This window comes from Ambystoma mexicanum, chromosome 3p (genome assembly GCF_040938575.1).
Source record: "Ambystoma mexicanum isolate Mex_15411 chromosome 3p, UKY_AmexF1_1, whole genome shotgun sequence".
Classification (NCBI taxonomy): domain Eukaryota; kingdom Metazoa; phylum Chordata; class Amphibia; order Caudata; family Ambystomatidae; genus Ambystoma; species Ambystoma mexicanum.
The window spans coordinates 578,894,561-578,919,294 of NC_090925.1; positions in this window are offsets into that span (position 1 = coordinate 578,894,561).

The window sequence follows — 24,734 nt, forward strand, 5'->3', positions numbered from 1 at the left end:
AGGAGCAGGAAAACAGGCAGGAAGGAAGGGTGACTGGAAGAGAGAGTAAGAGGAGCAGATAAGCAGGCGGAAAGGAAGGGTGACTGGAAGAGAGGCTATGAGGAGCAGAAAAACAGGCAGGAAGGAAGATTGACTAGAAGAGAGAGTAAGAGGAGCAGAAAAGCAGGCAGGAAGAAAGGGTGACTGTGGGATAGGGTAAGATGAGCTGCAAAGCAGCCAGGAAGGAAGGGTGACTGGAAGAGAGGCTATGAGGAGCAGAAAAACAGGCAGGAAGGAAGATTGACTGGAAGAGAGAGTAAGAGGAGCAGAAAAGCAGGCAGGAAGAAAGGGTGACTGTGGGATAGTGTAGGATGAGCTGAAAAGCAGCCAAGAAGGAAGGGTGGATAGGTAAGAGGAGCAGAAAGGCAGGCAGGAGGAAAGGCTGAGTGTTGGAGAGGGTAAGTGGAGCAGAAATGCAGGCAGGATAGAAAGGGGGGACTGGAAGGGATGTGAGGCTAAGAGGAGCAGAAAAACAGGCAGACAGGAAGGGTGATTGGGGGATAGGGTAAGATGAGCTGAAAAGGAGCCAGGAACAAAGGGTGACTGGAATAGAGGCTATGAGGAGCAGAAAAACAGGCAGGAAGGAAGGGGGTGGGCTGGAAGGGAAGGTAGGCTAAGAGGAGCAGAAAAACAGGCAGACAGGAAGGGTGACTGGTGGAGAGGGTATGAGAAGCAGAAAAGCAGGCAGGAAGAAAGGGTGACTGGGGGATAGGGTAAGATGAGCTGAAAAGGAGCCAGGAAGGAAGGGTGACTGGAATAGAGGCTATGAGGAGCAGAAGAACAGGCAGGAAGGAAGGGTTTCTGGAAGAGAGGCTATGAGGAGCAGGACAACAGGCAGGAAGGAAGGGTGACTGGAAGAGAGGCTAAGAAGAGCTGAAAAGCAGCCAGGAAGGAAGGGTGACTGGAAGAGAGGCTATGAGGAGCAGAAAAACAGGCAGAAAGGAAGGGTGACTGGTGGAGAGGGTAAGAGGAGCAGAAAAGCAGGCAGGAAGAAAGGGTGACTGGGGGATAGGTTAAGATGAGCTGAAAAGGAGCCAGGAACGAAGGGTGACTGGAATAGAGGCTATGAGGAGCAGAAAAACAGGCAGGAAGGAAGGGGGTGGGCTGGAAGGGAAGGTAGGCTAAGAGGAGCAGAAAAACAGGCAGACAGGAAGGGTGACTGGTGGAGAGGGTATGAGGAGCAGACAAACAGGCAGGAAGAAAGGGTGACTGGGGATAGGGTAAGATGAGCTGAAAAGGAGCCAGGAAGGAAGGGTTTCTGGAAGAGAGGCTATGAGGAGCAGGAAAACAGGCAGGAAGGAAGGGTGACTGGAAGAGAGGCTATGAGGAGCAGACAAACAGGCAGGAAGAAAGGGTGACTGTGGGATAGGGTAGGATGAGCTGAAAAGCAGCTAGGAAGGAAGGGTGACTGGAAGAGAGGCTATGAGGAGCAGAAAAACAGGCAGGAAGAAAGGGTGACTGGTGGAGAGGGTATGTGAAGCAGAAAAGCTGGCAGGAAAGAAGGAAGGGTGACTGGAGGAGAGGCTATGATGAGCAGAAATGCAGGCAGGAAGGGAGGGTGACTGGAAGAGAGGCTATGAGGAGCAGAAAAAACAGGCAGGAAGAAAGATTGACTGGAAGAGAGAGTAAGAGGAGCAGAAAAGCAGGCAGGAAGGAAGGGTGACTGGAATAGAGGGTAAGAGGAGCAGAAAAGCAGGCAGGAAGGAAGGGTGACTGGAAGAGAGGCTTTGAGGAGCAGACAAACAGGCAGGAAGATAGGGCGACTGGGGGATAGGGTAAGATGAGCTGAAAAGTAGCCAGGAAGGAAGGGTGACTGGAATAGAGGCTATGAGGAGCAGAAAAACGGGCAGGAAGGAAGGGTCTCTGGAAGAGAGGCTATGAGGAGCAGGAAAACAGGCTGGAAGGAAGGGTGACTGGAAGAGAGAATAAGAGGAGCTGAAAAGCAAGCAGGAAGAAAGGGTGACTGTGGGATAGGGTAAAATGAGCTGAAAGGCAGCCAGGAAGGAAGGGTGACTGGGGGATAGGGTAAGAGAAGCAGAAAAACAGGCAGGAAGGAAGGGTTTCTGGAAGAGATGCTATGAGGAGCAGGAAAACAGGCAGGAAGGAAGGGTGACTGGAAGAGAGGGTAAGAGGAGCAGAAAAGCAGGTGGGAAGAAAGAGTGACTGGGGGATAGGGTAAGAGAAGCAGAAAAGCAGCCAGGAAGGAAAGGTGACTGGAAGAGAGGCTAAGACGAGCTGAAAGGCAGCCAGGAAGGAAGGATGACTGGAAGAGAGGCTATGAGGAGAAGAAAAACAGGCAGAAAGGAAGGGTGACTGGTGGAGAGGGTAAGAGGAGCAGAAAAGCAGGCTGGAAGAAAGGGTGACTGGGGGATAGGGTAAGATGAGCTGAAAAGCAGGCAGGGAGGAAGGGTGAGTGGTGGAGAGGGCATGATAAGCAGAAAAGAAGGAAGGAAGGGTGACTGGAAGAGAGGGTAAGAGGAGCAGAGAAGCAGACAGAAAGTAAGGGTGACTGGAAGAGAGGGTAAGAGGAGCAGGAAAGCAGGCAGGAAGAAAGGGTGACTGTGGGATAGTGTAAGATAAGCTGAAAAGCAGCAAGGATGGAAGGGTGACTAGAAAATATGGTAAGAGGAGCAGAAAAACAGGCAGGAAGGAAGGGTTTCTGGAGAGAGGCTATGCGGAGCAGGAAAGCCGGCAGGAAGGAAGGGTGACTGGAAGAGAGAGAAAGAGGAGCAGAAAAGCAGGCAGGAAGGAAGGGTGACTTGAAGAGAGGCTATGAAGAGCAGAACAGCAGGAAGAAAGGGTGACTGGTGGAGAGGGTATGTGAAGCAGAAAAGCAGGCAGGAAGGAAGGGTGACTGATGGAGAGGCTATGAGGAGCAGAAATGCAGGCAGGAAGGGAGGGTGACTGGAAGAGAGGCTATGAGAAGCAGAAAAAACAGGCAGGAAGGAAGATTGACTGGAAGAGAGGCTATGAGGAGCAGGACAACAGGCAGGAAGGAAGGGTGACTGGAAGAGAGGCTAAGAAGAGCTGAAAAGCAGCCAGGAAGGAAGGGTGACTGGAAGAGAGGCTATGAGGAGCAGAAAAACAGGCATAAAGGAAGGGTGACTGGTGGAGAGGGTAAGAGGAGCAGAAAAGCAGGCAGGAAGAAAGGGTGACTGGGGGATAGGTTAAGATGAGCTGAAAAGGAGCCAGGAACGAAGGGTGACTGGAATAGAGGCTATGAGGAGCAGAAAAACAGGCAGGAAGGAAGGGGGTGGGCTGGAAGGGAAGGTAGGCTAAGAGGAGCAGAAAAACAGGCAGACAGGAAGGGTGACTGGTGGAGAGAGTATGAGGAGCAGACAAACAGGCAGGAAGAAAGGGTGACTGGGGATAGGGTAAGATGAGCTGAAAAGGAGCCAGGAAGGAAGGGTTTCTGGAAGAGAGGCTATGAGGAGCAGGAAAACAGGCAGGAAGGAAGGGTGACTGGAAGAGAGGCTATGAGGAGCAGACAAACAGGCAGGAAGAAAGGGTGACTGTGGGATAGGGTAGGATGAGCTGAAAAGCAGCTAGGAAGGAAGGGTGACTGGAAGAGAGGCTATGAGGAGCAGAAAAACAGGCAGGAAGAAAGGGTGACTGGTGGAGAGGGTATGTGAAGCAGAAAAGCTGGCAGGAAAGAAGGAAGGGTGACTGGAGGAGAGGCTATGATGAGCAGAAATGCAGGCAGGAAGGGAGGGTGACTGGAAGAGAGGCTATGAGGAGCAGAAAAAACAGGCAGGAAGAAAGATTGACTGGAAGAGAGAGTAAGAGGAGCAGAAAATCAGGCAGGAAGGAAGGGTGACTGGAATAGAGGGTAAGAGGAGCAGAAAAGCAGGCAGGAAGGAAGGGTGACTGGAAGAGAGGCTTTGAGGAGCAGACAAACAGGCAGGAAGATAGGGCGACTGGGGGATAGGGTAAGATGAGCTGAAAAGTAGCCAGGAAGGAAGGGTGACTGGAATAGAGGCTATGAGGAGCAGAAAAACGGGCAGGAAGGAAGGGTCTCTGGAAGAGAGGCTATGAGGAGCAGGAAAACAGGCAGGAAGGAAGGGTGACTGGAAGAGAGAATAAGAGGAGCTGAAAAGCAAGCAGGAAGAAAGGGTGACTGTGGGATAGGGTAAAATGAGCTGAAAGGCAGCCAGGAAGGAAGGGTGACTGGGGGATAGGGTAAGAGAAGCAGAAAAACAGGCAGGAAGGAAGGGTTTCTGGAAGAGATGCTATGAGGAGCAGGAAAACAGGCAGGAAGGAAGGGTGACTGGAAGAGAGGGTAAGAGGAGCAGAAAAGCAGGTGGGAAGAAAGAGTGACTGGGGGATAGGGTAAGAGAAGCAGAAAAGCAGCCAGGAAGGAAAGGTGACTGGAAGAGAGGCTAAGACGAGCTGAAAGGCAGCCAGGAAGGAAGGATGACTGGAAGAGAGGCTATGAGGAGAAGAAAAACAGGCAGAAAGGAAGGGTGACTGGTGGAGAGGGTAAGAGGAGCAGAAAAGCAGGCTGGAAGAAAGGGTGACTGGGGGATAGGGTAAGATGAGCTGAAAAGCAGGCAGGGAGGAAGGGTGAGTGGTGGAGAGGGCATGATAAGCAGAAAAGAAGGAAGGAAGGGTGACTGGAAGAGAGGGTAAGAGGAGCAGAGAAGCAGACAGAAAGTAAGGGTGACTGGAAGAGAGGGTAAGAGGAGCAGGAAAGCAGGCAGGAAGAAAGGGTGACTGTGGGATAGTGTAAGATAAGCTGAAAAGCAGCAAGGATGGAAGGGTGACTAGAAAAGATGGTAAGAGGAGCAGAAAAACAGGCAGGAAGGAAGAGTTTCTGGAGAGAGGCTATGCGGAGCAGGAAAGCCGGCAGGAAGGAAGGGTGACTGGAAGAGAGAGAAAGAGGAGCAGAAAAGCAGGCAGGAAGGAAGGGTGACTTGAAGAGAGGCTATGAAGAGCAGAACAGCAGGAAGAAAGGGTGACTGGTGGAGAGGGTATGTGAAGCAGAAAAGCAGGCAGGAAGGAAGGGTGACTGATGGAGAGGCTATGAGGAGCAGAAATGCAGGCAGGAAGGGAGGGTGACTGGAAGAGAGGCTATGAGAAGCAGAAAAAACAGGCAGGAAGGAAGATTGACTGGAAGAGAGAGTAAGAGGAGCAGAAAAGCAGGCAGGAAGAAAGGGTGACTGTGGGATAGGGTAAAATGAGCTGAAAAGCAGCCAGGAAGGAAGGGTGACTGTAAGAGATGCTATGAGGAGCAGAAAAACAGGCAGGAAGGAAGGGTTTCTGGAAGAGAGGCTATGAGGAGCAGGAAAACAGGCAGGAAGGAAGGGTGACTGGAAGAGAGAGTAAGAGGAGCAGAAAAGCAAGCAGGAAGAAAGGGTGATTGTGGGATAGGGTAAAATGAGCTGAAAAGCAGCCAGGAAGGAATGGTGACTGGGGGATAGGGTAAGAGAAGCAGAAAAACAGGCAGGAAGGAAGGGTTTCTGGAAGAGAGACTATGAGGAGCAGGAAAACAGGCAGGCAGGAAGGGTGACTGGAAGAGAGGCTATGAGGAGCAGACAAACAGGCAGGAAGAAAGGGTGACTGTGGGATAGGGTAAGATGAGCTGAAAAGCAGCTAGGAAGGAAGGGTGACTGGAAGAGTGGCTATGAGGAGCAGAAAAACAGGCAGGAAGAAAGGGTGACTGGTGGAGAGGGTATGTGAAGCAGAAAAGTTGGCAGGAAGGAAGGGTGAATGGAGAAGAGGCTATGAGGAGGAGAAATGCAGGCAGGAAGGGAGGGTGACTGGAAGAGAGGCTATGAGGAGCAGAAAAAACAGGCAGGAAGAAAGATTGACTGGAAGAGAGAGTAAGAGGAGCAGAAAAGCAGGCAGGAAGGAAGGGTCACAGGAAGAGAGGCTAAGAAGAGCTGAAAAGCAGCCAGGAAGGAAGGATGACTGGAAGAGAGGCTATGAGGAGCAGAAAAACAGGCAGAAAGGAAGGGTGACTGGTGGAGAGGGTAAGAGGAGCAGAAAAGCAGGCAGGAAGAAAGGGTGACCGGGGGATAGGGTAAGATGAGCTGAAAAGCAGCCAGGAAGGAAGGGTGACTGGAGGAGAGGCTATGAGGAGCAGAAAAACAGGCAGGAGGAAAGGGTGACTGGTAGAGAGGCTATGAGGAACAGAAATGCAGGCAGGAAGGGAGGGTGACTGGAAAAGAGGCTATGAGGAGCAGAAAAAACAGGCAGGAAGGAAGATTGACTGGAAGAGAGAGTAAGAGGAGCAGAAAAGCAGGCAGGAAGGAAGGGTGACTGGAAGAGAGGGTAAGAGGAGCAGAAAATCAGGCCGGAAGAAAGGGTGACTGGGGGATAGGGTAAGAGAAGCAACCAGGAAGGAAGGATGACTGGAAGAGAGGCTATGAGGAGCAGAAAAACAGGCAGAAAGGAAGGGTGACTGGTGGATAGGGTATGTGAAGCAGAAAAGCAGGCAGGAAGGAAGGGTGACTTGAAGAGAGGCTATGAGGAGCAGAATAACAGGCAGGAAGAAAGGGTGACTGGTGGATAGGGTATGTGAAGCAGAAAAGCAGGCAGGAAGGAAGGGTGACTGGAGGAGAGGCTATGAGGAGCAGAAAAGCAGCCAGGAAGGAAAAGTGACTGGAAGAGAGGCTAAGAAGAGCTGAAAAGCAGCCAGGAAGGAAGGGTGACTGGAAGAGAGGCTATGAGGAGCAGAAAAACAGGCAGAAAGGAAGGGTGACTGGTGGATAGGGTATGTGAAGCAGAAAAACAGGCAGAAAGGAAGGGTGACTGGTGGAGAGGGTAAGAGGAGCAGAAAAGCAGGCAGGAAGAAAGGGTGAATGGGGGATAGGGTAAGATGAGCTGAAAAGGAGCCAGGAACGAAGGGTGACTGGAATAGAGGCTATGAGGAGCAGAAAAACAGGCAGGAAGGAAGGGGGTGGGCTGGAAGGGAAGGTAGGCTAAGAGGAGCAGAAAAACAGGCAGACAGGAAGGGTGACTGGTGGAGAGGGTAAGAGGAGCGGAAAAGCAGGCAGGAAGAAAGGGTGAATGTGGGATAGGGTAAGGTGAGCTGAAAATCAGCCAGGAAGGAAGGGTGACTGGAAGAGAGGCTATGAGGAGCTGAAAAACACGCAGGAAGAAATGGTGACTGGAGGAGTGGGCATGTGAAGCAGAAAAGCATGCAGGAAGGAAGGGTGACGGAGGAGAGGCTTTGAGGAGCAGAAATGCAGGTAGGAAGGGAGGGTGGCTGGAAGAGAGGCTATGAGGAGCAGAAAAAACAGGCAGGAAGGAAGATTGACTGGAAGAGAGAGTAAGAAGAGCAGGAAAGCAGGCAGGAAGGAAGGGTGACTGGAAGGGAGGGTAAGAGGAGCAGAAAAGCAGGCAGGAAGAAAGGGTGACTGTGGGATAGGGTAAGATGAGCTGAAAAACAGGCAGGAAGGAAGGGTGACTGGTGGATAGGGTATGTGAAGCAGAAAAGCAGGAAGGAAGGGTGACTGGAGGAGAGGCTATGAGGAGCAGAAATGCAGGCAGGAAGGGAGGGTGACTGGAAGAGAGGCTATGAGGAGCAGAAAAAACAGGCAGGAAGGAAGATTGACTGGAAGAGAGTAAGAGGAGCAGAAAAGCAGGCAGGAAGGAAGGGTGACTGGAAGATAGGGTAAGAGGAGCAGCAAAGAAGACAGGAAGAAAGGGTGACTGGGGGATAGGGTAAGAGAAGCAGAAAAGCAGCCAGGAAGGAAATGTGACTGGAAGAGAGGCTATGAAGAGCTGAAAACAGGCAGAAAGGAAGGGAGGCTGGAATAGAGGCTATGAGGAGCAGAAAAACAGGCAGAAGATTGACTGGAAGAGAGAGTAAGAGGAGCAGAAAAGCAGGCAGGAAGAAAGGGTGACTGTGGGATAGGGTAAGATGAGCTGAAAAGCAGCCAGGAAGGAAGGGTGACTGGAAGAGAGGCTATGAGGAGCTGAAAAACACGCAGGAAGAAATGGTGACTGGAGGAGTGGGCATGTGAATCAGAAAAGCATGCAGGAAGGAAGGGTGACTGGAGGAGAGGCTATGAGGAGCAGAAATGCAGGCAGGAAGGGAGGGTGGCTGGAAGAGAGGCTATGAGGAGCAGAAAAAACAGGCAGGAAGGAAGATTGACTGGAAGAGCGAGTAAGAGGAGCAGAAAAGCAGGCAGGAAGGAAGGGTGACTGGAAGAGATGGTAAGAGGAGCAGAAAAGCAGGCAGAAAGAAAGGGTGACTGTGGGATAGGGTAAGATGAGCTGAAAAGCAGCCAGGAAGGAAGGGAGACTGTGGGATAGGGTAAGATGAGCTGAAAATCAGCCAGGAAGGAAGGGTGACTGGAAGAGAGGCTATGAGGTGCAGAAAAACAGGCAGAAAGAAAGGGTGACTGGTGGATAGGGTATGTGAAGCAGAAACGCAGGCAGGAAGGAAGGGTGACTTGAAGAGAGGCTATGAGGAGCAGAAAAACAGGCAGGAAGAAAGGGTGACTGGTGGATAGGGTATGTGAAGCAGAAAAGCAGGCAGGAAGGAAGGGTGACTGGAGGAGAGGCTATGAGGAGCAGAAAAGCAGCCAGGAAGAAAGGGTGACTGGGGGATAGGGTAAAATGAGCTGAAAAGCAGGCAGGGAGGAAGAGGGTGATTGGTGGAGGGTGCATGAGAAGTAGAAAAGCAGGTAGGAAGGAAGGGTGACTGGAAGAGAGGGTAAGAGGAACAGAGAAGCAGGCAGGAAGTAAGGGTGACTGGAAGAGAGGGTACGAGGAGCAGGAAAGCAGGCAAGAAGAAAGGGTGACTGTGGGATAGGGTAAGATGAGCTGAAAATCATCCAGGAAGGAAGGGTGACTAGAGGAGAGGGTAAGAGGAGCAGAAATGCAGGCATGATGGAAAAGGGGACTGGAAGGGATGTGAGGCTAAGGGGAGCAGAAAAAACAGGCAGCTGAAAAGCAGCCAGGAAGGAAGGGTGACTAGAAAAGATGGTAAGAGGAGCAGAAAAGCAGGCAGGAAGAAAGGCTGACTGGTGGAGAGGGTAAGAGGAGCAGAAATGCAGGCATGATGGAAAAGGGGACTGGAAAGGATGTGAGGCTAAGGGGAGCAGAAAAAACAGGCAGGAAGGAAGGGTGAGTGGTAGAGAGGCTATGAGAAGCAGGCAGGAAGGAAGGGTGACTGGAAGAGAGGCTATGAGGAGCAGAAATGCAGACAGGAAGGAAGGGGGGCTGGAAGGGATGTGAGGCTAAGAGGAGCAGAAAAACAGGCAGACAGGAAGGGTGACTGGTGGAGAGGGTATGAGAAACAGAAAAGCAGGCAGGAAGAAAGGGTGACTGGGGGATAGGGTAAGATGAGCTGAAAAGGAGCAAGGAAGGAAGGGTGACTGGAATAGAGGCTATGAGGAGCAGAAGAAAAGGCAGGAAGGAAGGGTTTCTGGAAGAGAGGCTATGAGGAGCAGGAAAACAGGCAGGAAGGAAGGGTGACTGGAAGAGAGGCTATGAGGAGCAGAAAAACAGGCAGGAAGGAAGATTGACTGGAAGAGAGAGTAAGAGGAGCAGAAAAGCAGGCAGGAAGGAAGGGTGACTGGAATAGAGGGTAAGAGGAGCAGAAAAGCAGGCCGGAAGAAAGGGTGACTGGGGGATAGGGTAAGAGAAGCAGATAAGCAACCAGGAAGGAAGGATGACTGGAAGAGAGGCTATGAGGAGCAGAAAAACAGGCAGAAAGGAAGGGTGACTGGTGGATAGGGTATGTGAAGCAGAAAAGCAGGCAGGAAGGAAGGGTGACTTGACGAGAGGCTATGAGGAGCAGAAAAACAGGCAGGAAGAAAGGGTGACTGGTGGATAGGGTATGTGAAGCAGAAAGGCAGGAAGGAAGGGTGACTGGAAGAGAGAGTAAGAGGAGCAGATAAGCAGGCAGGAAGGAAGGGTGACTGGAAGAGAGGCTATGAGGAGCAGAAAAACAGGCAGGAAGGAAGATTGACTAGAAGAGAGAGTAAGAGGAGAAGAAAAGCAGGCAGGAAGAAAGGGTGACTGTGGGATAGGGTAAGATGAGCTGAAAAGCAGCCAGGAAGAAAGGGTGATTTTACCCATTGTGGGTTCCCCTGGTTCCGTTTCTGGGCTGCCCCGCCCTTTTTGGAGGCAGTCATCAGGATGGGTTTGACCCTTGGGATTTTGGTATTGTCGGTTCTGGGATGAGATGATGGGCGGCGGTAGCTCAGTCTCCACATCTCCCCAGTTTGAATTGGCGTCCCTTGGGACCCATTTTTCCTTGGGAGGAGTTCCCCCATCTCTAAAGGAGAAGATCCTTTCCCCAGGATCCTCTGAGGATCCCTCTCGCTCAAATTGGAAGATCTGTACCTCCTCCACAAACTGGGTCTGTTTGGGTCCTTTGTTTCTCCTACCTCCTCTCTGCTCCTTGGGTGGCAGACTTTCAGGGGTAGGAGATTTTGTTTCCGGTTCCTGTTTTTCGAGGGGCTGTTTACAAGTTGGGAAGGAAGCTTCCTCCAAAGCTTTACACCCCCCTTCCCCTTGTGCCTCCTCCCTGGGAACCGGCGGGTTATCGGGGTGCTGCCCCCGTCATTGTTCTGGAGCACCAGGTCCAGAGTTTGGGGCATTCTGCGGTGGCATGCTCATCTGAGGGTTCTGTTGAGCCCTCAGTATGTGACCCAGATCCCTTGTAATATTTTGGACCTGGCGCTCAAGTTGTGAAACCCGCTCAGGCTGATACGGGGCTCTATTTTCTCCCCTGGGCTGATCCCAGGAAGGGTAGCTATCCCTTCTCTGGTAGTACCCCTGGTTGGGAAGATTTTGGTACCCCTCCACCCTTGGCCTCCCCTCTCCCGGATTAGGTTTTTTGGGCTCAGGGAATTGGGGAAAGAAGGATGGATGATATTGGGGCTGGAAATTGGGCGGATACCTAGGGAAAAAGTTCTGCCCAGGATTTAGAGAATTTCTGCCCTCCTGTGGGAAGTTGGGAGGGAAGTTCCCCGGGTTAGGTGCTTGGCTGGACCCTCCCCCCTTGGGCTGGAGGAGTCCACACATAACCCAGGATTGGTCGGTTCCCCTTGTAGCGGGGATGGTGGTCTGCGCAAAAGCACACTTTAATTCTTGCACAAACTCTTGTGGGGCCTGATCCTCCCCACATTGCAAATTGTAGGCTGCCTTGTGAGCCTCTTGAGGATTTCTGTGCACAGAAAAATGTTTCAAGATGGCTGCCCTGTATGTGGACCACCTTGAATGGTTTTGATCCTCCAGCCCTGGCCCGCAAAGAAACTGGAGTATTCTGGTGAGAAGGTCCACTTTACATATTGAATACAGCTTTGGCTGTCCTTCAAATGGAAAGTCTCCATCATTTGCTCATAGAGCTCCAAGTGTTCCTAAACAGAATGGCGTTCTTATGATAAGGCGTGATGACACTCCTTATTGCCTTTAATTGTTTCAATGGGTCCTTAAGCAAGGCCCTTTTTGCCTTATTGGCCTTTTTGGTTTGGGTAACCCTGCTCCATTCATCCTCCGACTCAGAAGCGCTGCTCCCAGAGGTGCCCGTCTGATCTTCCAGGTTTTCCCGGATTCTGTGAGCCTGGGAATGGCTGGCAGAATGTGGGGACCTAGTCTCCTGTGTCCTGTGACACTCAGAGGAGTCTTCAGATCCCTCCTTGCTACCAGGATTTGCTGGGTATCCCCCCCACTGACCTAACTGGGCAGAGGTTTTCAGGATGCCCTTAATGGGCCTACTTTCCTGGGGTTCCCCACTAAATTGCACTGTGCTTGGGTTCCCATACCCGGATACCCACCCATCCATTCCTGGGAAGTACTGGCCTATGAGCCCCATACTTCTAGCTGGATAGTAATCTGCCATCCCCGTGGCCCTGGGCTCATGTGCGCGAGGTGACATGGGGGTGGCAGAGTCCAGGGACTGGGAGAGATGAAGGCCTCTGGTACTAGGGCTCCTGAGGTTATGCTCAGGAGTTTCTCTTTCCCAGCGAACCTCATCTCTATCCGCCCCTGCTTCCTGTTGCAATGCAAGAGCCTGCGCTTTCAGTTCCTCAGTTAAGGCCTTACTAGACTCTATCAGTCTCTCCTGCATCGCTATCTGTTGCTGGAGCCTATCATTGTGCTGACAGAGAGCCTCATTTTCTCTCTGTGCCTCCTGATTGGTCCTGGAGTACTGGACCAGTCTCTGCTGCAGGAGGTTTACCTCCTGAGCTGTGTCCCTATTGGCCTGCTCCTTTCTTGCCAGAGCATCCTCCACCCTCCTGGTGTGCTCTAACAGGTTCTGGTGTTCTTTTTGGAGGTCACCCAGTCCCTGGAGGGCCAGGTGATTTTCTTCCATTTTCCTTTTTAAGTGGCAGACTTCCTGGCCTAAGGTATCCCTTTCCTGACTAAGAGCCTGCATCTGTGCCGCCAGGTCGTCCCTTTGCCTTTGGAAGGCACCAGCTTTCTGGTGCTCCTGATCAAACTCTGCCTGGGTATCCAGGTCTTTCAGAATCAATTTATTGCTTTCCTTTTTCCCTCTGTCTAATCGAATTTGCAGGGTGGCTACCTGCTCTGTGCATGCCCTGTTGAAGTCCAGTTGTTGCTCCAGCTTTTTCTGGCTCTGCAGAAGGAGTCCAAACCTTCTTGGTACTCCTTCTGCAAGGCCAGAAATCTGGTATCCTGGTCAGCCTTCTCCTGTTGCAGTCTATCCATGTCCTCTTTTATTTTAATGATATACTGCCTACTATAATTTTCTGACTCCTGGCTCCTCTGCTGCCTCTGCTCAGAAGAGACCAGGTCAGATTGGGCCTTTTCTAACGCCAGCTGTTGCCTACTTGCCAGATCTTGGCCTTCAGCACAGTTGTCCTGCATGGCTCCCATATATAGATACAAATATGCTGCTATCCTAACCATCTTGTCGTGTTCATCTTTAACTTTAAGAGCCATGTATAATTCACTCAGGGCCACATGTAATGGACCCTGATCTCTCCATTATTCTGACCCTGTTTCAGTGACCTGTTGCGCGATTGCCTGCAGCCAGACCAATGGTTCCTGATGAGTCCACTCACCTCTCACGAATAGCTTATGTAAGAAGTGCTCTCTGGCTATTTTCATATCTACCAAGGTCGTCATTCTGGTATTTGAGTTCCTTCCTGACTTACAGAAGTTTGTATTTTATTTTGCAAAACAGACCGTTTCCTTGGAGCGTTCCTTTGAGGGGTGCTTTCACAGTGTAAAACAGCATGGTGATCTAACCGGATATGTGTATCTGGTCAGTTGGCACACTGTATTAATCTGCACAAATGGTAAAACTAACCCAGAATATCCTGGCTCGAGCCCCCACTTGTGTAAGCGATATTGAATCAACACTACAGCTAAGTCAATGCCTAGTGTGGGATGCTGAGGAAAACCCTTATTGATGTATTTTTATAATCAGTTCAGTACTCTGGATGACAACCCTTGTATAACACCCCCTCTTAGAATCCCCCTGACCCCACTGAGCCAAGAAGTAGGTTTGTTTTGCAAATTGAAAGGTTTATTTGAAAAATTAAACAATATATATATATATATATATATATATATATATATATATATATATATATATATATATACATATATATATATATATATATGTCACACTTTTATAATAAATTAATATCTGATAGTACACTTAGACATATGATGTTGATCAACAGTGGGTAATCTGGCACTAGCACACTTTCTTTATGAGGAGTTAGTATAGGATGGATAAAGTAGCAAAAATACTTTTATGGTTTCAAGGGAAAAGCAATGAGGAATAAAATGCAGTACAGAAATACTCGATATGATTTTAGCAAAAGATAAGATAATCACTTTTTCCCTGGCAATTCACCCCCCTCCCCTATGCAATGTAAGAAATAGAAGGAGATGGAAAGAGGAGCACACAGTTCTCAGGAATGCAATCAAATACAATATGAAATTCAGTTCCCCCCAGCAAGCTTAGAGGAAACAGGTAGGAGTTTGAAACACAGGCCCAAAATGCTTTTTAAATGTGATGGCAATGGATGGGAAAATGTGCCAATGAATTTAAGTCCCTTTAGAGATTCAGGGTGAGTGGGAGATGCGTGTTGGTATTAGTTTAGGCTCACTTTAGCAATGCTCTATGAGTTATTACCAAGTTGCAAACGGATTTTAACAAAGGAAAGAATGGAGCTGCTATTTTGACAAGTGGAGAAATTGAGCCAAAATCGCAAATCGCTGTAAATTCGCGAGTGTGTGAATCGTGATTGCGGAAAAAGTGTAAGGAGGAGGAAGTCGGTTCTAGGCTTGTTGGAAAGCTTAGATTCTAAGCTTTCAGAGGAAAGTTGGATTTTTGTTCCTAGCCCAAACGGTTCCAGAGATACGGACGATTAAATAAAGTAGTTTTTCGGATTTAAAGTAAAACTCAAAATGACAGGTGACAGCTTGCAGCTTCAGAATTTTCAGAATTGGCAGGTGACAGTTGTGCAGCTTTACAAATGACAGATGACACGATTTCTAGGAGGCTGTTCTGCTTAGGTTAAATAGTTTGGATTAGATTATTTTAACTAAGAGATTGGTTCTGCACAGTTCTGCTAGGTACTCACAATATAAATTTGAACTAGGCTTCGTCCCGGATCTGGTCAACACGTCCGGCTGCGATTCTGTCTGCTTGGCGGGTCAATCAGGCACCGGTTCTGCTCACAGTGATCTGGGTCAGCTCTGCTCTGCTGGTCTAGCCTCTCTGGATTCAGCGGCCTCTGGTTCTGGATACTGCTCTGCTTTCCGGTCCGGATCAAGTGGATTCTGGATGTAACACTGCTTTCTGGGTACTGGCAAGAGTTCTTGGCAAAAGAATTCAGACAGCTCGCCCATTCCAAGGTGAGTGGGGCGGTAAATCCCCATTTCCCATTTTCCCTTCCCCATTCCCATTTTTGCCCCATAGGGCATAATGGGAGTGGGGAAGGCGCTAATTACGCCACTGTAAATTACGGTGGCGTAATTAGCATCATGGCAGGTTAGCGCAATGGATTTTAACGGCTGCTAAAAGCAGCCGTTAAAATCAGAATGGGCGTTAAGGGTTAACGACGGCGTTAACCCTTAACGCCTGGGTCGTAATGATGCCCAGAGTCTGTAGTATCAATAAATAGCGGGGTTTTGCCCCAGAACATCACACAAATTGGAGTTTGGGCTTGAATTGTGGACAAAGTTTTCATTTTCAGGATCCCCAAATTTCACATTTCTGTCATCTGGTTACCAAGAGTTATCAGTATTTCTGTAAAATATATATTTGCTTTCAATTCAAAGTACTGCAGTGTTTGAGTCCGCCCCCAAAGTTTGGGGATGACAGTGATCGCATGTCTCTCCTGGCTGGCAGATCTTTGTTGACAGGAAACAGTCAAAATCACCATATCCTATTCAAGGGAAAAGGTCTTTTGTGTGGGCTCCAGCAAGCTGAGGTCAACAGACCAGGGGGCCACTTTGCATTTGGTTAGCATGACCATGTGATATCCTGGGCTTTCTGAGGTGAGAAGGTTTCCCAGCCTTTTGGACTGTTAATCAAATCAGATTGTCTCTGGGAACAGCAGGTGGTTAGATCTTCAATTAACTAACACGCTTTGAAGTCCCAATTGTCACAGAAGGCTGATTAGCTTCTGAAGTAGCAGTTCTCCTGTCAGAGTTTAGACCGCTAGCGCCGCCTTGAGTCCAAAGCGGGTACTGCATGCATTTCTTTAGTTGTCTTGAACTACTGCATTTCAATAGAGTGGTCTTTTGCTTGATAGTATAGGACCCTTGCTTAACATTGTTTTGATGGCATCCTCACAGTAGAGTGGTGATGTGGAACCCCCCACAAGAAGGTTGTATCTTTGGAGTGGTCTCGTGCCAACTCCGCAGTTCTCCTATTCTGGCGTGAACGTGGGCGGCGACAGCTCATCCCCACATCTACCCAGTCTATTGATTCAACATGGGTCAAAACCCATGACAATCTACACACGTTACATACACTCCTTTGTTATACAATGTCCACACAGAATCCACAACTATTTCTTAATTATATTAAGTAAAACATGAGGAGATTTTACAGAAGTGATCATTAGAAATAATTTGAAAACCTATATCTATTAGGATCATGAGAGGCATCTGAGGGTTTATTTTAGTCACATTGTCTCAGATTCCTTGCACAGTGGTCTTTCACTGCTCAGCGTAAGTGCTTTGGGATCATGATTGCTAATGGCGTCAATGCGCTCCTGCTCATTTGGTCTCATTTTCATGCTGTACACTTTCCCGATCACTAATTTCAGTCTATACGTTTCCAGTTCATTTCACTTTACTCCTTCTTTCCTAGTAGTTATGCACCCATTAAGTGGATGTACATCTTTCTATTAGATCTGCCTGAGTTCACAATGTCAGGGGGGTATTATTTTTTTCTGTGTGTCAGATGCATATCAGGAGAATATGTCATAATTACACGCTCGCATATCTGGCTATTGCCCTTTGGTAAATTAATCAACACTTTGCGAACGTTATGAAACATGGATCCGTGCATGGACCCGTGTAAATCGTCACTGGTACCAACACTGTCCCAAGGCCAGTGAACGCCTCTGGGATGCCTGAATAACAGGGACCTCCTTCACTCTCTTTGTGCTGAGCGTGCACATTTGCATGGGGATTTTGCCAGTGTTTCCAAGGAAGGTGTGTAAGGCTTTTAAGGGAGCCGAGGAGGAAGGGCAGGTGCTTTGTAAATAATCTGACCTTTAGCGTGCCACTATCCGAGCTACTGAAATGCATGTGCACGTATGAACCATCTTGTTGTAAGCAATTATTTGAGCAATACCTTACGGAATGCAGGAGGTCTGAAGGTACAGTAGCTTTGGATTTACATGTTTTGAGGACACTGTAAACCACTCTATTTCCACTTCCATTTTTAATTTTGGAAAATGTGCTTTTACCACATGCATCAAACTAAATATGTATAAATAACCTGAAAAACATCAAGAACTGAACATTTATTTCTGTAGAGTTGAGTATTTTTTAAGTGTGTCCCTCTAAACAATTGACTAAGCCCATACGAAACCCTACACCTACATGTCTTTCAGTAATTAACATCCATTACACGAGGCAGAGGCATATTTTGGTAAGTGTGGCCTATTAGCATTAATGTGTCACCCATGCAAATTGCAAGGGTATTTTCCGGTCACTCTTTGCACCAGAATCCAATCACAAACTCTCACTGGGATATGACAAGTAGCATGAGCTGCTATGTTTGATAGTTTTATTGCGAGTGGGAGCATGCTTCAAATGCCATCTAGTGTAGATGGGATCCAGGTAAGCATGCTAAATATTTAACAATGACCGTTTTTTTTAAGTGCCTCGGGAGTTTATTTTAGAATCTGTAGCATTAGCAGGTGCTAAAGCTGGACATTCATAGGCCGATTCATGGAATAATTAGCGCGGCGCAAGTGGTCAAAAACGTGCGAATCGCAGTGGAATAGCGAAAATCGCAGTGCAAGTGCGAAAATCGCACGAAAAGCAGCGCACATCGATTCATGGATGGCCGTGCGCGAGAAAACCATCGGATGTGCGATAAAAAAGTGCGCGGCGCACGTTGGCGCACAGGCCATCTAACTGCGTGCGCCAGGTCATAGCGAAAATCGCACAGGCCACAGCGAAAATCATACATAGCGCGGCGCACGCAACAATAGTAGGCGGAACACGGGGCGTAACACTCGGAATGGGGAACACCTTGCCAAAATGTGGGCGTCACGGGGGAAGTACAGGGTACAAGTGCGCGGAACGCCCACACGCTCGCCTACAACACGTATTCATGGAATAGAATAGGGCAAAAAAGCGCACGCTCAAACCAGCGCACAGGCACAAACACGACCGCCACAAGAAAGCAGGCGGTAGCGTCTCTGCGCCTGTAAGAAATGTGCGCCAAAAGGTGCGCCAACAAATAGCACCTATATACAGCCATGATGAATGTCCTATACTGTGGCCCTCCAGGACAAATGACGTGCAAAGGGGTACCCACAAACACGGACACCCGTTCACAAAAAATACGTGTGCGTGTATACCGGGGTGCGCGGGAAGTCTCACACGCGATTTGTCAGGGTACGTGGATTTCAGGGGTGCGCGGGAAGTTCCACACGCGATTTGTCAGGGTATGTGGATTTCAGGGGAGCGCGGGAAGTTCCACACGCGATTTGTCAGGGTACGTGGATTGCAGGGGTGCGCGGGAAGTTCCACACGCGATTTGTCAGGGTACGTAGATTTCAGGGGTGCGCGGGAAGTTCCACACGCGATTTGGCCGGGTACGTGGATTTCAGGGGTGCGCGGGAAGTACCACACGCGATTTGTCAGGGTACGTGGATTGCAGGGGTGCGCGGGAAGTTCCACACGAGATTTGTCAGGGTACGTGGATTTCAGGGGTGCGCGGGAAGTTCCACACGCGATTTGGCCGTGTACGTGGATTTCAGGGGTGCGCGGGAAGTTCCACACGCGATTTGGCCGGGTACGTGCATTTCAGGGGTGCGCGGGAAGTTCCACACGCGATTTGTCAGGGTACGTGGATTTCAGGGGTGCGCGGGAAGTTCCACACGCGATTTGGCCATGTACGTGGATTTCAGGGGTGCGCGGGAAGTTCCACACGCGATTTGGCCGGGTACGTGGATTTCAGGGGTGCGCGGGAAGTTCCACACGCGATTTGTCAGGGTACGTGGATTTCAGGGGTGCGCGGGAAGTTCCACACGCGATTTGGCCATGTACGTGGATTTCAGGGGTGCGCGGGAAGTTCCACATGCGATTTGGCCGGGTACGTGGATTTCAGGGGTGCGCGGGAAGTTCCACACGCGATTTGTCAGGGTACGTGGATTTCAGGGGTGCGCGGGAAGTTCCACACGCGATTTGGCCGTGTACGTGGATTTCAGGGGTGCGCGGGAAGTTCCACACGTGATTTGGCCGGGCACGTGGATTTCAGGGGTGCGCGGGAAGTTCCACATGCGATTTGGCTCGGCACGTGTATGACAGGGGTACGCGGGAAATTCTACACGCGATTTGGCTGTGTGCTCCCAGGTATTCCCTGTACACCCTCCACGGCCCCTGCAGGCAGCACACACCACAGGGGACTACCCTGCACACCTGCTCATGTCGCCCAGCACCCCCACCCCCCAGCATCCAGGGGCACCCTCCACCAGGCCCCCACTCATGTCTCCCACCACCCCCACCCCTCAGCATCCAGGGGCACCCTCCACCAGGCCCCCACTCATGTCTCCCACCACCACCACCCCCCAGCCACCAGGGGCAGCCTCCACCAGGCCCCCACTCATGCCCACTCATGTCTCCCACCACCCCCACCACCCAGCAGTGCAGGGGCAGCCTCCACCAGGCCCCCACCCATGTCTCCCACCACCCCCACCCCCCAGCATCCAGGGGCACCCTCCACCAGGCCCCCACCCATGTCTCCCACCACCCCCAGCCCCCAGCCACCAGGGGCAGCCTCCACCAGGCCCCCACTCATGTCTCCCACCACCCCCACCCCCCAGCAGTGCAGGGGCACCCTCCACCAGGCCCCCACCCATGTCCGCTATCACCCCCACCCCCCAGCAGTGCAGGGGCACCCTCCACCAGGCCCCCACTCATGTCTCCCACCACCCCCAGCATCCAGGGGCACCCTCCACCAGGCCACCACTCATGTCTCCCACCACCCCCACCCCCCAGCCACCAGGGGCAGCCTCCACCAGGCCCCCACCCATGTCTTCCACCACCCCCACCCCTCAGCAGTGCAGGGGCACCCTCCACCAGGCCCCCACTCATGTCTCCCACCACCCCCACCCCCCAGCAGTGCAGGGGCAGCCTCCACCAGGCCCCCACTCATGTCCCCTATCACCCCCACCCCCCAGCAGTGCAGGGGCACCCTCCACCAGGCCCCAACCCATGTCTCCCACCACCCCCACCCCCCAGCCACCAGGGGCACCTTCCACCAGGCCCCCACTCATGTCTCCCACCACCCCCACCCCCCAGCAGTGCAGGGGCAGCCTCCACCAGGCCCCCACCCATGTCTCCCACCACCCCCACCCCCCAGCATCAAGGGGCACCCTCCACCAGGCCCCCACCCATGTCTCCCACCACCCCCACCCCCCCAGCAGTGCAGGGGCACCCTCCACCAGGCCCCCACTCATGTCTCCCACCACCCCCACCCCCCAGCAGTGCAGGGGCAGCCTCCACCAGGCCCCCACCCATGTCTCCCACCACCCCCACCCCCCAGCATCAAGGGGCACCCTCCACCAGGCCCCCACCCATGTCTCCCACCACCCCCACCCCCCCAGCAGTGCAGGGGCACCCTCCACCAGGCCCCCACTCATGTCTCCACCCACCCCCACCCCCCAGCAGTGCAGGGGCAGCCTCCACCAGGCCCCCACCCATGTCTCCCACCACCCCCACCCCCCAGCATCCAGGGGCACCCTCCACCAGGCCCCCACCCATGTCTCCCACCACCCCCACCCCCCAGCAGTGCAGGGGCACCCTCCACCAGGCCCCCACTCATGTCTCCCACCACCCCCACCCCCCAGCAGTGCAGGTGCACCCTCCACCAGGCCCCCACTCATGTCTCCCACCACCCCCACCCCCCAGCCACCAGGGGCAGCCTCCACCAGGCCCCCACCCATGTCTCCCACCACCCCCCAGCAGTGCAGGGGCACCCTCCACCAGGCCCAAACTCATGTCTCCCACCACCCCCACCCCCCAGCCACCAGGGGCAGCCTCCACCAGGCCCCCACCCATGTCTCCCACCACCCCCACCCCCCAGCAGTGCAAGGGCAGCCTCCACCAGGCCCCCACTCATGTCTCCCACCACCCCCACCCCCCTGCAGTGCAGGGGCAGCCTCCACCAGGCCCCCACCCATGTCTCCCACCACCCCCACCCCCCAGCATCCAGGGGCACCCTCCACCAGGCCCCCACCCATGTCTCCCACCACCCACACCCCCCAGCCACCAGGGGCAGCCTCCACCAGGCCCCCACTCATGTCTCCCACCACCCCCACCCCCCAGCAGTGCAGGGGCACCCTCCACCAGGCCCCCACCCATGTCCCCTATCACCCCCACCCCCCAGCAGGGAAGGGGCACCCTCCACCAGGCCCCCACTCATGTCTCCCACCACCCCCACCCCCCAGCATCCAGGGGCACCCTCCACCAGGCCCCCACTCATGTCTCCCACCAGCCCCACCCCCCAGCCACCAGGGGCAGCCTCCACCAGGCCCCCACCCATGTCTCCCACCACCCCCACCCCCCAGCAGTGCAGGGGCACCCTCCACCAGGCCCCCACACATGTCTCCCACCACCCCCACCCCCCAGCCACCAGGGGCAGCCTCCACCAGGCCCCCACCCATGTCTCCCACCACCCCCACCCCCCAGGAGTGCAAGGGCAGCCTCCACCAGGCCCCCACTCATGTCTCCCACCACCCCCACCCCCCAGCAGTGCAGGGGCAGCCTCCACCAGGCCCCCACCCATGTCTCCCACCACCCCCACCCCCCAGCATCCAGGGGCACCCTCCACCAGGCCCCCACCCATGTCTCCCACCACCCACACCCCCCAGCCACCAGGGGCAGCCTCCACCAGGCCCCCACTCATGTCTCCCACCACCCCCACCCCCCAGCAGTGCAGGGGCACCCTCCACCAGCCCCCCACCCATGTCCCCTATCACCCCCACCCCCCAGCAGGGAAGGGGCACCCTCCACCAGGCCCCCACTCATGTCTCCCACCACCCCCACCCCCCAGCATCCAGGGGCACCCTCCACCAGGCCCCCACTCATGTCTCCCACCAGCCCCACCCCCCAGCCACCAGGGGCAGCCTCCACCAGGCCCCCACCCATGTCTCCCACCACCCCCACCCCCCAGCAGTGCAGGGGCACCCTCCACCAGGCCCCCACTCATGTCTCCCACCACCCCCACCCCCCAGCAGTGCAGGGCCAGCCTCCACCAGGCCCCCACTCATGTCCCCTATCACCCCCACCCCCAGCAGTGCAGGGGCACCCTCCACCAGGCCCCAACCCATGTCTCCCACCACCCCCACCCCCCAGCAGGGAAGGGCAGCCTCCACCAGGCCCCCACCCATGTCTCCCACCACCCCCACCCCCCAGCATCCAGGGGCACCCTCCACCAGGCCCCCACCCATGTCTCCCACCACCCCCACCCCCCAGCAGTGCAGGGGCACCCTCCACAAGGCCCCCACTCATGTCTCCACCCACCCCCACCCCCCAGCAGTGCAGGGGCAGCCTCCACCAGGCCCCCACCCATGTCTCCCACCACCCCCACCCCCCAGCAGTGCAGGGGCACCCTCCACCAGGCCCCCACTCATGTCTCCCACCACCCCCACCCCCCAGCAGTGCAGGGGCACCCTCCACCAGGCCCCCACTCATGTCTCCCACCACCCCCACCCCTCAGCATCCAGGGGCACCCTCCACCAGGCCCCCACTCATGTCTCCCACCACCCCCACCCCCCAGCATCAGGGGCAGCCTCCACCAGGCCCCCACTCATGTCTCCCACCACCCCCACCCCCCAGCCACCAGGGGCAGCCTCCACCAGGCCCCCACCCATGTCTCCCACCACCCCCACCCCCCAGCAGTGCAGGGGCACCCTCCACCAGGCCCGCACTCATGTCTCCCACCACCCCCACCCCCCAGCCACCAGGGGTAGCCTCCACCAGGCCCCCACCCATGTCTCCCACCACCCCCACCACCCAGCAGTGCAGGGGCACCCTCCACCAGGCCCCCACCCATGTCTCCCACCACCCCCACCCCCCAGCCACCAGGGGCAGCCTACACCAGGCCCCCACTCATGTCTCCCACCACCCCCACCCCCCAGCAGTGCAGGGGCAGCCTCCACCAGGCCCCAACCCATGTCTCCCACCACCCCCACTCCCCAGCAGTGCAGGGGCAGCCTCCACCAGGCCCCCACCCATGTCTCCCACCACCCCCACCCCCCAGCATCCAGGGGCACCCTCCACCAGGCCCCCACCCATGTCTCCCACCACACCCACCCCCCAGCAGTGCAGGGGCACCCTCCACCAGGCCCCCACTCATGTCTCCCACCACCCACACCGCCCAGCAGTGCAGGGGCAGCCTCCACCGGGCCCCCACCCATGTCTCCCACCACCCCCACCCCCCAGCAGTGCAGGGGCAGCCTCCACCAGGCCCCAACTCATGTCTCCCACCACCCCCACCCCCCAGCCACCAGGGGCAGCCTCCACCAGGCCCCCACTCATGTCTCCCACCACCCCCACCCCCCAGCAGTGCAGGGGCACCCTCCACCAGGCCCCCACCCATGTCTCCCACCACCCCCACCCCCCAGCCACCAGGGGCAGCCTCCACCAGGCCCCCACCCATGTCCCCCTGCACCCAGGTCCTCACAATCACCAACCATGTGCGTAATGGTCAGCCTCCACAGCCAAAAGGCCCTACCAAGTAACCCATTCACCCACATGGAAATGGAAATTACATGTTACACCCCCAACGTACATAAAGCAAATGAACCCATGTCTGTCACACACAATGGTTGCAAATGAATTGAAAAACACCCAACATGACATGCATGAAACCAATGAGATGATACCACACAGTGAAGTATGAAAACAAAATTGTATTAAAAAAATATGAATGCAAATGAAATGAAACAAACTACAATGCCAATGAAAAAAAGAAAAGGTGCATGTCCGTCCAAAAAAATTAAAAACACCAAATCCAAAAAAAAAGTACTTCAAAGTCACATTAAAAATGAAATCAATCCGACAGAAAAAAAAAAATCCAAACACCATTGCTCCATGGAGAAGAAATAAAAAAAAAAAAAAAACAATCCAATGAAGAACTATGTACAAAATATCCAAGGGTCCATGAGCCCAACTGAACAAAGGAAACCTACAAAAAACCCTAACAAAAATGCAACTATATACAAAAAGTGGAGCTGTGTCCGTCGACTCCAAATCATAAGAATAAACAAATGAAACCTAAAACTAAAGAACTATATACAAAGGCGGCGGGCCAGTCCAGCGGCTCACTCCGTAGTGTTCCGGGCCAGGGCATCATCAAACTCCTCGTCTATGTCCTGGAGGCAGTCCTGTTCCATGGCCGCGAGGGTCCGCAGGGACGACGCCATCTGCTCCTCCAACCCCCTGCGGATTGCCTCGAGGCACTCGGCCCGCCTCAGGGCCCTCCGCATGGATTTCTCCGCCCTGACCATCGTGAGCCGCTCCTCTTCCGCCTGCCGCCGCTCCGCACCTATCTGCGGGCCCAACCGCAGCCACACGGAAGACACTTCCTGTCCTGGGTCCTCCTGCCCTCCGGCCGATGCCTGCCCCTCCGATGTTGATGGCCCCGAGCCATGATGCCTCCCACGTTGACTCTGCTGCTGCCTCCGACGCAACTGCCTCTGCCAGCACGACGGCATCCAGGCTGATGGAATCCACCGACGCCGTCGTGCACGTGCCCTGCCTGATGATGCCGGCACATCCTCCATCTGCTGGGGTACAGTTGCTGTGGTGTCCACCCCTGCTTGACCTCCGACTCCCGACTGTGGCAGGGATGGGATCCCCACCGAGCTGGCTGCATATGTCAGGGCAGGTCCACAGGGGGCCCTGGTGGTATCCGGGCCGGAAGACGGCAAGGAGAACGACCGGCGTATAGCCTCCACAGAGGAGGAGAGGGCCGCCAGATTGGCCGACACATGCAGGAAACCCTTGAACATGGAAGATCCCAATTGGGCCACGTCGGCACGGTGCTCTTCGTG